Source organism: Chlorocebus sabaeus, chromosome 19 (assembly GCF_047675955.1).
Source record: "Chlorocebus sabaeus isolate Y175 chromosome 19, mChlSab1.0.hap1, whole genome shotgun sequence".
NCBI lineage: Eukaryota > Metazoa > Chordata > Mammalia > Primates > Cercopithecidae > Chlorocebus > Chlorocebus sabaeus.
Window position 1 is genome coordinate 35,122,701 of NC_132922.1, and position 17,002 is coordinate 35,139,702.

General features: G+C 37.4%; 1 long non-coding RNA gene across 1 annotated transcript; it reads right to left on the reverse strand.

Moving 5' to 3' along the window:
- Positions 1–4,641: 4,641 nt before the first annotated feature.
- Positions 4,642–16,194, reverse strand: LOC103247772 (uncharacterized). The gene is made up of 3 exons (XR_012089608.1): positions 15,955–16,194; positions 13,307–13,381; positions 4,642–5,025 (listed from the first exon to the last, which is right to left on the reverse strand). It is a non-coding gene; the product is annotated as an uncharacterized lncRNA (long non-coding RNA).
- Between the last annotated feature and the right edge of the window lie 808 nt (positions 16,195–17,002).

The window sequence follows — 17,002 nt, forward strand, 5'->3', positions numbered from 1 at the left end:
ATCATTTTTCTGAAGTAGTTTTAGAAGGGCTTATGTTAACTCTAATTTAACATTTTGAAAAAAAAATTTAATAAAGTGATCTTTGCCTGGGCTTTTTGAGGGGGGTTGTTGTTACTAGTTAGATGTCTATTCAGAATTTTTTATGGTTTATTTTTAGTATAATCTATGTTTCTAGACATTTGTCTATTTCTTTTAGCTTATCACGTTTTTTGGCATATACTTGGACTTAAACTTTTGCAATCTCTTCTTTTCCTACTTTTGTGGAGTCAGTAGTCATAATTCCTCTTTTATTTCTGAATTTAATTATTTGAGATATCTTATTTTTTTCTTTTAATATGTCAGTTTTCTTTATCTTTTCAATAAAACAAAAGTTTAAAATATTTTTCTATGGCTTTTAATTGTTATTTATTTATAACTGCTCAATTTTTTATTCTTTACTTATGTTAGGTTACATGTAGTAGTGGATTGAGATAGTTTGTGTGTGTGTGCGTGTGAGATGGAGTCTCACTCTGTTGCCCAGGTCAGAGTGCAGTGGTGCAATCTCGGCTCACTGCAAGCTCCGCCTCCCAGGTTCACACCATTCTCCTGCCTCAGCCTCCTGAGTAGCTGGGACTACAGGCGCCCGCCACCATGCCCGGCTAAATTTTTTGTATTTTTTTAGTAGATACGTGATTTCACCATGTTAGCCAGAATGGTCTTGATCTCCTGACCTCATGATCCACCGGCCTCAGCCTCCCAAAGTGCTGGGATTACAGGCGTGAGCCACAGCGCCTGGCAGACATTGATTTTTTAAATGTACACATTTACTACTACAATTGAATACAAGCTTTAGATGCATTCAATAATTTTGCTATGCTTTTTGTTTCCAGTTATGTTGAAATTTTCACTGTGACTTCTTCTTTAACCCATAATGTTGTTTAGGAGCATGTTACTTGACTTTTACGTATTTGCAAATTTTTAAATTTTTTGTCTGCTATTCATTTCTAGTTCCATCCCATTTTAGTTGCAAATGATACTTCGTATGATTTTAGTTTTCTTGAATTGATTTCTTTGCGGTCCGATTTGTGATATAGTCTGAGGAATGTTCCATGTGCGCACCAGCATGTGCATTCTATTGTTGAGAAGACCGTTTCTCTATGTCTGTTGGATTTGGTTGAATCTCTCCTTGCTCAATCCTCTGTCTTCATGTTGGTCTGCCAGGTTGTCCACTTCATTATTAAAGTCTCCTATCATTTTGGTGGTGGTGTCCATTTCTCTCTTTAGTTTTATGTATATATATTTTATGTATATATATTTTATTATATATACATATATATATATTTTAATAGAGATGAAGTCTTGCTATCTTGCCCAGGTTAATCTCAACTCCTGGGCTCAAGCCATCTTCCTGCCTCAGCCCCCGTCAAGATGCAGGGATTACAAGCAGGCGTGTGCCACTGTACTCAACCTATTTCTCCTTTTAATTCTGTCATTATTTGTGTTATATGTTTGAAATCGTTGCTGATACATGTGCATATTTTGATTATGATATCTTCTTGGCGATTTATTTTTCTTTTACAATGTCCTTGTTTGTCTTTATGATGGATTTTTGCTTAAAGTCTAGTCATCTAATGTAAATGTGATGAAATTTGTTCTATTCTGGTTGCTATTTAGGATTATTTGGTTACCATATAGAATATAATTTCCCATCCCTGCACTTTCAGCCTATGTTTATTCTTAAATAAAAGGTGAGCCTCTTATAAACAGATTTTGGTTACCATATAAAATATAATTTTCCATCTCTGCACTTTCAGCCCATGTTTATCTTTAAATAAAAGGTGAGCATCTTATAAACAGAATTTATTTGATTTTATATTTTTATTTTTTCAGTGACCTTGTATCTATTATTGGAGAATTTAACATTGTAACATATAAGGTTATTATTTGCAGTTAAGGAGTTACTATAGCTATTTTTCTAATTGTTTTATGTGTCTTTTGTAGTTCTTTTATTTATTTGTTCTATTTCTTGCTGTCTTCCTGTTTGTCTAATTTTTGTACTAACATGTTTTTATTTCTTTTTCTTTTGTGTATATTCTATATGTATTATCTTTGTGATTACTATACAGATTACATGAAATGTCTCAAAGTTATAACAATCTATTTTAATCTGATGTTATCTACAGTAGCATATAAAAACTCCAGTCTTCTACATGACCGTCTTTCCCAACACACACTTTGCTCTTGATGTCACAAATTAGGCCTTTTTATATGGTGTATTATTTAACATACATATATAATATTTTTGTATATTTTCTGTCAAATTCCATGAGGGAATTAAATTTACTTACCAACATCACAATAATAGAGGATGCTATATTTCTCTATATATTTACTTTACGACAAAGCTTTATAGTTTTGTATGGTTTTTTTGGTACGTTCATTTTTTAATCTCAAAGGACTTTCTAACATTTCTTGAAGAACAAACCTAGTGGTCAAAAACTCCTTCAGCTTTAGTTTATCTGAAAACAATCGTAATTTCACCTTCATGTTTAATGAGAGTTTTGCCATATACAAAGTTCTTGGTTGGTAATTTTCTTTTTTTTTTTTGTACTTGAATATTATCATCCCACACTCTGAACTGCAAAATATCTTTAAAGACATCTGTTGATAGTATTAGTGGTACTGAATTGTATGTGTTTAATTTTTTTCTCTTGAAATTTTTGAAAATTTTTTCTATGAGATATTTAACAGTTTTATATTGTGCCTCACTTTGGTTTTCTTTAAATTTATGCTGGTCAAAGTCCACTAAAATTCTTGAGTTTGTTTGTCCATTTCTTTTTTCAAATTTGAGCAGTTTTTGTCCATTATTTTTATTTACTTATTTATTAATTTTGAGATGGATTCTCACTCTGTTGCCGAGGGTAGAGTGCGGTGGTGTGCTCTCAGCTCATTGCAACCTCTGCCCCCTGGGCTACAGTGATTTTCTTGCTTTAGCCTCCAAAGTAGCTGGGACCAAAGGTGCATGAGACCATGCTTGGCTAACTTTTTTTTTTTTTTTTTTTTTTTTTTTCTGTACAGGCAGAGTTTTACTATATTGCCAGGCTGATCTCGAACTCTTGACCTCAAGTGACCCAGCTGCCTTGGCCTCCCAAAGTGCTGGGATTACAGGTATGAGACATCGTGCATGGCCTGCCTTGTTGTTGCTATTTTTATAGCACACTTGGGAACTGTTATTTATTTCTTCTTGCCTATTTCTCCCTTTGAAACAGCAATGTCTGTCCTTTGCCTTTCCCAACGTTATATTTCAAAAACACATAACATGTTGGGTTTCATAGATTCACAGGTAAAGAAAAATTTGCATTAGAATTACTTATACCTTGAATTTCATCCATATGAGGTTTAGACAAGACTTTGAACTTACATGTTAATGTTGTTTCTGGAATGAGCTAAGAATTACAAAAGCTAGTAGATGGAATGATTGTATTTTGTGTGGAAGAAAAAAATAGGGACATGAGGCATGGTTTTCATGTTTTTGTTTCCCTTAAAAATTTATGTTGAAACTTAATCTTCACAGCAACAGTATGGGAGGTGTGGTCTTTTGGGATGTGTTTAGGTCAGGAGTGCTCTATCCTCATAAATAGATTACTGCTCTTATTAAAAACTTTGATGAAGAAAGTTTGCTCAATTACACATTATAAATTCTCTCCACTTCATATTAATTAGTAAAGTGAAAAAGGCTGACCAATAGATTGTCTGCTTATCTCTAGTCATTCACCTTTTTGAAAAGCATTAACCTAACACTGTACCAGGTATGCAGATAAAATGTTCATAAGTCGTTGTCCATAATCTTGTGGAATTTAAGAGAAGATATACAAATAAACTATAAACTTCCAGGACACGTGGTACTTACAATTGCTTAGGAAGTGTGAAGATAATGAAAGCCCAAAAAGAGGGAGCTTCAATGGCATCATTGCAGATTTGATGCTAATGGGAAGTGAAGGAATGAGCAGGCTGGGGGGATGGTACTCATGGGGTTGCTAAGGATGACTCAGGCATTTTTGATTGAGGTAACCATGATGGTCGACACCGAGGAGAGTGGTGGTCCTGGTTGACATAATCACAGAGATTTCCTAAAAAGAGATTTTGTTTGTTCTCTTGTTTTTCCAGATATGCATTTACTTTTCTGATAAAGAGCACATCTTCAAATAATAGTGCCATAAAAGTGCTTTTTATTCCATAGCATTGGAATCTCTGTCATCTTCCTTCCTCTCTTCTGGATTTTTGCATGCTTTTTGGGTTACAGGCCCAGGTACTGTGACCAGAGCATCACTAACTAGGCATTCATCTACATAGTGATGCTCCTACCATGGCAAACTTGTTCTCTACAGACATAGATTGGGAAGATGTTCTCTAGAGTGGCCTCAAATAGAAGCCTGCTGTCTACCTTAACATGGTAATGAGGAGCTTCTTCATATGCACCACTTGCTCTTTGAGCATATTACAAATGATTGCCATTAATCACAGAACCTACTGTTTGGCAAATTTCAAACTCACCCACCTAAGTTATCCACTACGTTTTGTGTTCCTCTCATGGATTTTCAACTTCTGTATTAGTAGTGATTGACTCTATCCCACTAATGCTAAATCAAATGTAACCTGGGCAAGCATTATTTTTCTTGTTTATTTCTGTTTTCCTTCCCCCAGGGGATACATGAACATAAGCTCATTTTTCACACTAGCAGCATTTAGAAATGTCTCTTCTGGAGGAACACTGATGCTCTCAAATGCACAGTAATTATCTCCTCCAGGCACAAAAGGCAGTCTCAGCATCGCTATAGCAGCAGCCACTCTCTAAGAGTCTCTCCAGAGAAATAAGCTACCCAGACCATCCAGCTGCTTTTGAGTTGCTTTGTGGTCACGTACTGGGTAGATTTCTTCATCTCATGCTCATTGACCATATTCAGGATAAATGATTTAATACTTTTGTTGTTCCAGAAGCTGTGGTCACTGGCTATGTAGGAGTCAGTCTTTCAGTGCCAATCTTTGCTGAGAAAATAATAGTGAGTATTGTTAAAACAGTATATAGGATTTGCACTCAATATTCAAGAATCTAGTGACAGAAATCTCTTAAATATACGTCATACTGATATAAAATAAGTTACTCATCTATTACCAAATTTACTCTTTTATTTATTATAACCCTTGGGATAACATTGTCTTTTATTCTTCCATAAATGTGCTTCATATAGATATATCACACATTGTGTATAATTTGACACAATGTTAATATAGTTTAGATCTATTTAGATGTTTGCACATTTATTTGATCTCAGTTTTTGTTCTCAGGAAGAGTATTTCTCTTCATAAACTACATTTTCAGAAAATTTTAAATGCATTTCACTAAGGTAAATATATACAATTTACATTGTTTTGTGTATTAAGTTACATTTTGTCCTCAATCCTGACAGCAAATTTTGAAATATATGTAATTTTAAATTTACATGTTTTTCCCTCAGAACTTTGAAAACCATAATCTATTGGATTTTTGATTTTATTCACATATTGAGAAATAGGTTTGTTTTCATTGCTTTTTAATTAATTTGAATTTTATCTTAGATGGCTTTACGTGATTTTCTCTTTTTGGTATTATGCTTTTAACTATTGTTTTTCTTTTGATAAGCATACCTTTAAGCTATTATAATTATTTATTTTAATAATTATATATTTTTTATTCCCTATTTGACATTCACTTCATTTTACTTATTTAAACTTGTGCTTAAACAACACCACTTATTCTAGTTTTTCATGTATTTTCATTTTTCATATTGTTTGTTTGTTTTATGTCTATTGTGACTTCTAAATATTCACTTCATCTTACCTTCTAATTGATAATTTCTTTTTTCATTTATGTAATTTTTCTATTTATCTATCCTTTACATTTGAAATATTATTTTTTCATTTAAAATTTTCACCTAATTATTTTGATAATATGCTTTATTTTTATCTTACTTTTAAACTTTTCTTCTAACATATTTAAACATTATAACTACTTATGTTATTTCTACACTATATATACAATTTTGGGATTTATTAAGATCTAATGGTACAGCTGTGTTTGGATTATTATTTTGTTTCTGAATAACTTTGATCTTGATGACTTTTACTTTGTATATTTTAAAAAGAATAGTAGATTTCATTTGATTATAAATGACTGACCTCAATTGATGGGACCATTGAAGATTCTGTGTCGAGGTATTTTATTCCAGTTAAAATTTTTCTGTAATGTTAATAATGCTCCCTTTACAGACACCTGAAAGAGAGTAACTCAATGTATTTACCTAAATTTTCATGATTAAAACACATGGTGTACATATGAACCAGAAACTATTATGAGGATTGGTGTTAATTCCCAAATCAACCAAAGAGGAGAAATACCACCTCCACTAACTACTCTAACCAATTTTTTCTAAACTTTTGAAAATGTAAGGATTCTAGCTTTAGATAACATAGTCAGATCCAAATATCTATGCATCTGTGACATTTTATTCACCCATCAGATATGTCAAATTCTAACAACCTGTGTTTCCGTTATTAGCAATTTCCACAGGTAGCATCAACTTCTAGTCTAGTTTTTGTTCTACAGCTGTGCTTCTTTAGTTCTTTCCTGAAAAATTGTTTGTTGAGACACATGCCTTTGAAGTTTCTCAGCATATATGATTTTTGAGGTTGAAAAGATACGATTATCTAAATTTTTGCCAGAAATTCTGATATCCACATTATATCTTTGAAAGCATTGATTGTCACACTCCTGCTGACATGTGCATTTAGGAGAAGCATATGAATGTCAACATTGCAGCCTCTGAGGGGTTGAAATAAATAATACAGGCCCTCTTGGCCACTGAGGCTCACATGTAGATTTTCATTCCCCATCCAGGCATCTAGATTCAGGGGCACCTTCCTGAGGGGCTTTTGGTTGAGGCCTTCCTCAGAAACTTTTGTTCAGATCCCTGTTTCTGGAGAAGGAATGAGACTTTGATAATAATTTTTATATATTCTTACTTAATACTCAATACTTTTTAACTCTTGCTCATACATTCTCCTCTACCCTCTCCTGCCCCTTTTCCACAAAATTGCAGGCCTGTTTTTTATGAGGGGGCCACCTCAGGAGTGAGACCATGCCCCATGTTTGTACGGATCCATCTGATCCTTTCGTGGTGCTTTTCCATGAGGAAAAAATGGAATAATGAGGAGTCGGTGCTTCATCTGATTTTGCCTGTTGCTTAACACAATCACAGAAAGGAATAGAAAAAGGCTTAACTATTATTACTTTGATATGGGGTTCTTGCTTTAATTTAAAACTCTGATACCAAGCACTTTAGCTCTTCCCAGCTCAACTCAGCTCTTGAAACTTCATGGAAGAAATTCTGTTTTTATTGGTCTAAATTTTATGTCATTTATGTAGAAAAAAAGGTAATAAAATTGCATCAGATGTTTAAAAGTTGAATGTCTTCTGTTTTGCCATTTTCCTGAAGAGGAAATTTGTGTAGCCTATTGGAATTATGAACAGTGAACTTCCAAGTACTACTAATTCAGAAAAGTTAATGAATCAAAATCCAACTATTTCTCAATAGCTTTTCTTTTTTTATAAACTTGCTATTTTATTATCTGTAATTTAAAAACTTCTGTAGAAAAGAGTTTAAAATTTTCAAAGTTAATATGAAATTATTTTTAGAATTTCTTTTTGAGTAACCATTTGTTGTAAATAGCTAATATTTATAAATTGTAATCATCAACTATTATCTAAGCCGCACATTTAAAAAATGTGTTAATATTTGTTGTTGCTTAAAATATAATAAATATTTACATAATCTAAGTTACTAAAAATAATGTAATTTTGCATAGTAATGTACACACATATAATCAACATGTACAGGTCATTGTTTTTCTATTTCTTACTTACATTTTCTGTTTGATATTTGTATCAGAACAAAGTGTTTATGTCCTACTATCATAAATGGAAATTTGCCTATTTTGCATTTTGTTATATTAAATAATCAGACATATGCTTAGATTCTTCTAGGTTAAATTTTTTACATAATTGTTATTAACATAAATAATCCAGAAATTGTTCAAAGATTTAAAAAAATTTGTGAGTACCCTCACTGTTCATAATACAGATCTGTTTGTCAAAGTGTTAGTGCTGTTTGCATTATATAAAACAACATTTTAGTGATATCAACTAACTACATCTCTGTAGGCATAGCTTACTTTTTCATTAGTACATAGTTTTGGTTGTACTCTACTGTTTTTCTAAAAGTGCTCACAAATCAGCTCCAGGCCACAGGGATTTGTCTTCAGTAAAATAAGAATGTCTTAGAGACCCACAGAAATAGCTGTGCCAAGTACTCTTAGAAACAGGCTTCTGATAGAATGACTTATATAATTTTGAGACACTATCAGTGGGCTAAGTTATTTCTCTGATTCTAGCAGAGGAGCAAATGTGCTTCTTCATCTACTTCTGCTGTTGAGAAAACATTATTTCTCCTTCAGGAATTTTCACTTTCTTTATCAAGGATATCGTGTCATTCTTCAGGGTCACAGAATGCTCTACAACCTACTTCCTGGTGTCCACCATGGAGGAGATAATTTGCACCTGATTTCAAGGAAGATTCGAGAGGGGTCACAGCTGCAGAATTCCAAGCACCCTCAGTCTGACTGTGCTGATTTTAGAAAGACACATGGGGACCTGCCACAAGGATGGCACTTTGCAGGAAGGCCTCAACCCCAGGACACACCCCTGCAAGAGGGCTCTTCTCCTTCTAGCAGTCATTTAGCCACTTACAGAAAGGAAACTCTTAGAAAATTTAAATGAGGACCAAAATACTAACTCTAACCAATTTATTATCTCAAAGAATTGGAAAAACAAAATTTTCCAATAATAGAGGATTAGAAGAGTAAACAAGGTATGCCTGTTCTTTGGAGCTACAGACATATATTCAAAATAGGTTGTACAAAGAATTTTTTATGACATGGGGAAGTGCTTACGAGATGATATACCATTAAACATATTAATTAAATGCATACATTAAAAAGTATAACCAAACTTATAAATTACAGCTCAAAATTTAAAATGTATAGAAAAATGACAGAGAGGAAATATGCCAAATTACAAGAATTGAGGTGTTGCTTATAGGAAGCAGGATTCTGTGATAAATTAAATTGCTTTATTGGTTCTCTTGTACTTTTATAGTTTCCAAAAATTTTTGAGGGTGTAATGTAGGACCTTAGTCAGGAATAAACAGCTTTTTAAATAAGCAGTAGACAATTTCAAAGGAAGGGTGTGGTACGGGTCTGTGTGTTTCTTTCAAGATCTAATTTTGTCCATGCAGTGCTTCAGAAAGGACAATGTAATTTCAACTACTTAACCCCATAATCAAGAGGGTGTTACTTAAATACATTATGGGAGGTCATAGATAAACAGCCAGGCAGGCACTAAACATCAGAAAGTCCATGATGTCCATTGGCCTGTGAAATGGTCTACATTTCTTCAAAGGACAAAACCAGGTTTTAAAACACTAGAACTGAGTAAAGTCCTAAATTTAAATAGAAAGATTAGAAAGGCTTATGCATGAGAAAATGATTCAGGGTATTCAAGGGTTAATTCTGGCTATTTCTGAGTAATTTAAATTTACCTATAATTTAAAAAACTTTTTAGGTCAGGTGCAGTGACTCAAACCTGTAATCCCAGCACTTTGGGAGGCAAAGCTGGGTGAATCACTTGAGACCAGGAGTTTGAGACAAGTGTGGGCACAATGGCAAAACATGGTATCTACTAAAAACACAAAAATTAGCCAGTTGGTGGTGTGTACTTGTAGTCCCAGCTACTTGGGAGGCTGAGGCATGAGAATCATTTGAATCTAGGAGGTGGAGGTTGCAATAACCCAAGATCTCACTACTGCACTCCAGCCTTGGTGACAGAGCAAGACCTGGTTTCAAATTTTTTTTTAATTTTAATTAGGAATCAAATAAGTTAATGAAATGTAAACTTATACTTAATTTACTTTTTAAACATTTCAAGAACGGATATTCGAATTTTATGTTAGGACATTTTAATAATCAATAAAATTATTTTTTAAATCAAAGCAATTTTAAAGCTTTTACTTTATTAGACTCCCTGGCAAAAAATCCCTGGGAGGTTGGAAAGTTTGGAGGACATCAGAGGGAAGTTTGGGAAAAGTAGAGGAATGTATGGAGAGCAGAAGGAGTGAACATCAGGGAAACCCTCCCCTAGCTCAGTCTTCAGATGTGCTGGTGGACTTCCCCAGTCAGCCTGGGTTACCTTCACCACTGACCACAACGTCTTCTGACCAGATGCTCCTTTCAGGAAGCTGGTGTCTGGAAAACTTTTCTCAATTTTAGCGTCAATCATTACCCAGACGTTGAAAGGCAAGCCTCCACTTAAAGTGCCAGTCCTGGGGACCTGGTGAGACCCTCTGCTGGAGAGAAACTCCGTTTCACCTAGGGATTCTAACTTTATCCAAAATGAGGAGGCAGCCAAGCAGCAGTAAATTCTGAACAGATTATAGGGGTGAAGAATAATAAAAGATTTTATTTTTGAAACATCTTGCATGATTGCCCAGGTTGGAGTGCAGTAGCGTGATCATAGCTCACTGCAGCCTAGAACTCCTGGGCTCGAGTGATCCTCTGCCTCAATCTCCCACGTAGCTGAGACTACAGTTGGAAACCATCACACCTGGCTAAATTTTTTTAATGCTTAAAGTGTTTTTGTATAAATGGAGTCTCAATATGTTGACAAGGCTGGTATTAAATTCCTGACCTCAAGCAATTCTATCTCCTCGGGTTATCAATATGCCAGGAATACAAGCATGAGACACTGTGCCTGACCATGACCTTTGCAATGCTTTATTCTCCCAGGTTCCTCTCAGAAAAGGAAACATGCATCAAGTATCAGCTGAGATTTGAACTTCAACCCTGTGCTGAACTCAATTGCAAAACTCTCCATTCCCAACAAGGGACAAATGGAGAAAGAAATGGTAAGAGGGAGCAGCTTGATTCTGGCCAGGCTAATTGGGTGATTATTGTGTGCTGGGAAGACCCACCAAGCTCCTTCCAAGCTCCAGCTCCAACCTCAACAGGATACCCATGGTGTAGAAGGCCTAGCGCAGAGGAGGGAGCCTTAGCAAGTGGAGCACCCTTCCATGGAGTATTGACACTCAATCAATTATTTCCATCAATGCTGGTTTCTTTCAGCCCAAGGGAATGCTTTTGGACTATCAGGAGCATCACATTAAATGTTCTGAAAACTAGTAAAAGATATGAGTTGTTCCAATGAACCATTGTGAGCAAGAAAATCCATTCAATCTTCTCTGATTTGGTTAAAACAAACCTTTACTAAAAGGCAGCAAAGAGCAGTGCTTGCCTGTAAGAATTTAAAAACATCTTAGAAAACCACTCCTTTCTCAGTTTAAGGGGAAAGGCTAATGGCTTGTGTGAGATAATAGAAAGAAAGCATATTTATGTAATACTTCAAGTTTCTATTCCTCCTAACCACCATTGCTACAGAATTTTTCCATAATATAGCTCTTATTTACCCACTCTACTCTTCACTGATTCTGTAACCCCAAACTAGTCCACTCCACAGTCCCCAGATGACCACAGAGGCCTATTATTCTCTAGTTTTTACTGTCACTCTCCCCTGTCCAGCAAACTCATCCCTCTTCGTGCATAAGCCTCCTGGGTTTCTGCCCTTTTTTTCTGCACCCTCTGCTGAGACTCTTTTGCTTTCACTCATCCCAAACTTATCCATACTTCCAGTGCATTATCAGGGGTAATTATCTCATCCACCCAGCCTAATTTTTAACCTTGTTTTCCTTCCCCCACCCACTCTCCAGTCTGAACAAGCTTTCACTAGGTTGTTATTAAGTTCTGGGGCTCAGAGAATCTGACTAGGGTGAGTTTCCTGAAGTAAAGGTAATGCCTTAATAATTTTCACTTTAATTGCTCTTTGTGTGGTGTTCTCCACATAATTTAACACAATAAATGCTCCCTGGGCAAATGAATAAATCTTTGTAATGTCCTATTTGACTCCCTTAGAATTTTCCTATACACCCATCCAGAGTCCCGTCTAACCAGAGTGAAAATGCTCGTGGTTGTCACCTAACATGGCTGAGAATTCCTCATGTGTATGGGACAACTGGCTCCTTCTCAGGTACTCCCTGTTTCTGGCAGACATCCCTGCCGAGAATGGAAATAAATGCTATCTATACCTGTAGGGTCCAGCCCCACAGGGTTGGTGGGTTTTTCTCCCCATGTACGAAGATGAGAGATTGTAGAAATAAAGACACAAGACAAAGAGATAAAAGAAAAGACAGCTGGGCCCAGGGGACCACTACTACCAAGACATAGAGACTGGTAGTAGCCCTGAATACCTGGCTGCACTGTTATTTATTAGATAAAAGGCAAAAGGAGCAGGGTAAGGAGTGTGAGTCATCTCCAATGATTGATAAGGTCACATGAGTCACGTGTCCACTGGACAGGGAGTCCTTCCCTGTTTGGCAGTGGAGGCAGAGAGATAGAGAGAGAGAGAGAGAGAGAGAGAGGACACAGCCTATGCCATTTTTTCTTCATATCAGAGGTTTTTAGTACTTTCACTAATTTGCTACTGTTATCTAAAAGGCAGAGCCAGGTGTACAGGATGGAACATGAGGCGGACTAGGAGCATGACCACTGAAGCACAGCATCACAGGGAGACGGTTAGGCCTCTGGATAACTGCAGGTGGGCCTGACATCAGAGGTGGAGGAGTGGAGTCTTCTCTGAACTCCTCTGGGGAAAGGGGGACTCCCTTTCCCAGTCTGCTAAGCAGTGGGTGTTTTTCCTTGACACTGACGCTACCTCTAGACCATGGTCCACTTGGCAACAGACGTCTTCCCAGTCACTGGCATTACTGCTAGACCAAGAAGCCCTCTGGTGATCCTGCCCAGACATAACAGAAGGCTCACAGTCTTGTCTTCTGGACATTTCTCACTATGTCCCCTCAGCTCCTATCTCTGTATGGTCTGGTTTTTCCTAAGTTGTAATTGTAGAGCAAAGATTATTATAATATTGGAATAAAGAGTAATTGCTACAAACTAATAATTAATGATATTCATATATAATCATATCTATTATATAATCATATCTATTATCTATATCTAGTGTAAGTATTCTTATTTGATATATTTCATTACACTGGAACAGCTCCTGCCCTTGATCTCTGGACACGGCAGCTAGGTGAATTGCCACCCACATCTCCCCACTTTGTATTACCTAGGATCACCATCGCCATCATTGCTTGTCATTGACTTCAGACTTGTTTTCAGACTCCTTGGAGGCATCTGTAGACTAAAAAGAGACAACATAAGCATACCAATATCAATAATGCCAGTGACAACAATGATCCTCCGAGGAGTTTGATCCATTTAAAGGGATTAAGATCAGATAATTCTTTAGTTATTCCTTCACAAATGTCTGAGCCAGGAACAGTAGATAAATGAGCTTGTGAAGCCTGGAAAATTTGCTCCTTAAGTTTTGAAATATCCAAGGTTAAGTTATCATCCCAGACTTTTAAATGTCTTGAGACCTTTTCCCAGCAATGCTGATCTTTATTATAAGCATAAGGCGTTATGCAATAATCAGAAGTATTCCAATCACACTGCAATTGCATACCACGTTCCAAATTCATAACTCCATCTCCCAGCCAGATTACACTTTGGCGGATATCATTAATTTGATTAATGATTTGATTGATTAATTTTGATCATTTGAGCCTGAGAATTCCAAAGTCTGGAGGAGTTTTTCTGCCATGCTTCAACATACTGAGCGGTTTGAACAGAGTTGTGGATGGCATATCCAGCAGTTGCTACTGTTGCAGTAACCACCATTAGACCTGCAATGACTGCAATAAGAGTAAAAATAAATCTCCTTGCTCTTTTGAGGATACCTTTAAGAACTTTTTTGACTATGTGAATAGAGGGGGAAGACTCCCACGGATGGTGTAAAGCAACTGTTACCCACACCACCTCCCTAGCCCTTACCAAGAGAATACTTCTTGTGGGATTAAAAGTAGCATCAATGCATGTAAATAGCTTACAGTTATCATATTCTATAGTTTGTGTATTAGGAGTGATGATTCTATTTCCAACCAACAGCATGCAGGGGGGTTTGACACAGCTCCTGATGGGTATAACCTGTTCAGATATCAAGGTGATATTGGATATGGGTGTTTTGGTATTGGTGTGAAGGAGTTAATACCTAGTATCCCATATCCTTATTCCTGCCAAGGATGCAGCTAATTTCCATAATTTAGGATGTTCTGGTGTAATAAAAGGATGAATCATTTTTGGTCTAGGAGGAACAATGCCTGCGTCCATCCATTTAAAGGGGTAAGGAGATCCCCATTGTCTCAACCTGTATAACTGCCATCCATCCTCTATATAATCTAACAAATAATTAAACTCCAATAATGAAGTATTTTTGCCTCCCTTGAAGCCTGGTTCCTTTCCTACTACTCAGACTCGGCTAGAGTCACAGGCCCCCTTGAGGCCTGGTTCTTTTCCTTCTACTCAGACTATTCAGACTTGGTTAGAGTCACAGGCTCCCTTGAGGCCTGGTTCCTTTTCTGCTACTCAGACTCCGTTAGAGTCACAGGCTCCCTTGAAGCCTGGTCCACAGTTGCCATGGCAGCCTGGCTATGAGGCCCATGAAAGATCTGCTCAGCAGGTAATCTCATCTACCCTTGCTGCTCACAAGCAACAAGTTACATCCATCCCTCAAAATGACACTCTGTTTACGAGGGCTATAGCACAGGCAAGAGAATATGGGGATCCCGAAGCCTGGCAATTTCCTGTAATTTTATGGTCTCCAATACCTGCCGTCCCTGTGGCACAAAATCAGCCACAGGCCACTGCTCTTACTCAGCAGGTGGCTGATCTTGTGGCAGCTTCATGCTCTGTATTAATATCTTGTTTTTCTGCATTACAACAAGCAGTTGCAGCAGCTGGCTTGGTTATTGCCCCAGAAAAATTTCAGACTTCTTTCCCTCATCACTATTTAGGAATGCAGCTGGAAGACAAGGTTATTAAGCCTCAAAAAGTTCAAATCAGATGAGACTCCTTTAAAACTCCAAGTGATTTCCAGAAATTACCGGGAGACATTAATTGGATTCATCCCTCCTTAGGCATGCCTACATATGCTATGTCTAATCTTTTTGCAACCTGGGCAATCCTGATTTACACAGCAAAAGGTCCTTGACTCCTGAGGCAGGTTCTGAGCTACAGCTTACAGAAAAATGCATTCAACCGTCTCTGGTTACCACAGTGAATCCACATTTACCTTTTGAAATACTAATCCTTCCTACTGAACATTCACCAACAGGACTCATTATTCAGGGACATAATTTAATTGAATGGTGTTTTCTTCCACACAGCTCTTTACAGACACTAACTATTTACCTAGATCAAATTTCTGTTTTAATTGGCCAGGCACATTCTCGTCTCCGTCTTATGGGTACAGAGCCCCCCAAAATTATTGTTTCCTTCACCAGATGACAAGTTCAACAGGCTTTTGCTACTTGCATCACTTGGCAAGTACATTTGGCAACTTTCCTGGGTATAACTGATAATCACTATCCTAATATGAGTAGTAGGAAAGGAACCAGGCTTCAAGGGAGGCTATGATTCTAGCCAGTCTATCCAGGGGGAAAGAAGCAGGCATGAAAAAATGAGGCTCTGGAGGGATAGGGTTGAGTATCTCATTACTGGGCCGAACAGGCAGAAGGTTGAGAGCCCTACAGCAGGGCTGAACAGGGACAGGGTGGAGATAATACAGGAGAGTTTTTATAAGGTTTAAATAAGCCGAGTACTTAGTAATGTCCTGTCCCATGGTGTCCCCGGAAAACTCTGGGTGCTCAAGCTTACCACTAAGCTTATTGACTGCAATCCTCAGGAATCTCTCATCGAAATCCTCCACTGAATCTGCACTCAGGGTGCAACTTCACACAGTGTGGGAGAGCCCCACATCGGAGCGCCAGATGTAGGGTCCAGCCCCACAGGGTTGGTGGGTTTTTCTCCCCGTGTGTAGAGACAAGAGATTGTAGGAATAAAGACACAAGACAAAGAGATAAAAGAAAAGACAGCTGGGCTCGGGGAACCACTGCCACCAAGACATGGTGACTGGTAGTGGCCCTGAATGCGTGACTGCACTGTTATTTATCGGATACAAGGCAAAAGGGGAAGGGGAAGGGGTGTGAGTCATCTCCAATGATTGATAAGGTCACATGAGTCACGTGTCCACTGGACAGGGGGCCCTTCCCTGTTTGGCATCCGAGGCGGAGAGACAGAGAGAGAGAGAGAGAACACAGCCTATGCCAGTATTTCTTCATATCAGTAGCTTTTAGTACTTTCACTAATTTGCTACTGTTAGCTAAAAGGCAGAACCAGGTGTACAGGATGGAACATGAAGGCAGACAAGGAGTGTGACCACTGAAGCACAGCATCACAGAGAGACGGTTAGGCCTCTGGATAACTGCAGGTGCGCCTGACTGATGTCAGGATCTCCACAAGAGGTGGAGGAATAGAATCCTCTCTGAACTCCTCTGGGGAAAGGGAGACTACCGCTAGACCGTGATCCACTTGGCAACGGGCGTCTTTCCAGACGCTGGTGTTACCGCTAGACCAAGGAGCCCTCCGTGGCCCTGTCTGGCCATAACAGAAGGCTCACACTCTTGTCTTCTAATCAATTCTCACTATGTCCCCTCAGCTCCTATCTCTGGATGGCCTGGTTTTTCCTAAATTATAATTTTAGAGCAAGGATTATTATAATATTGGAATAAAGAGTAACTGCTACAAACTAATGGTTAATGATATTCATATATAATCATATCTATTATCTATATCTAGTAAACTATTCTTATTTGATGTATTTTATTACACGGGAACAGCTCGTGTCCTCGATCTCTTGACTCGG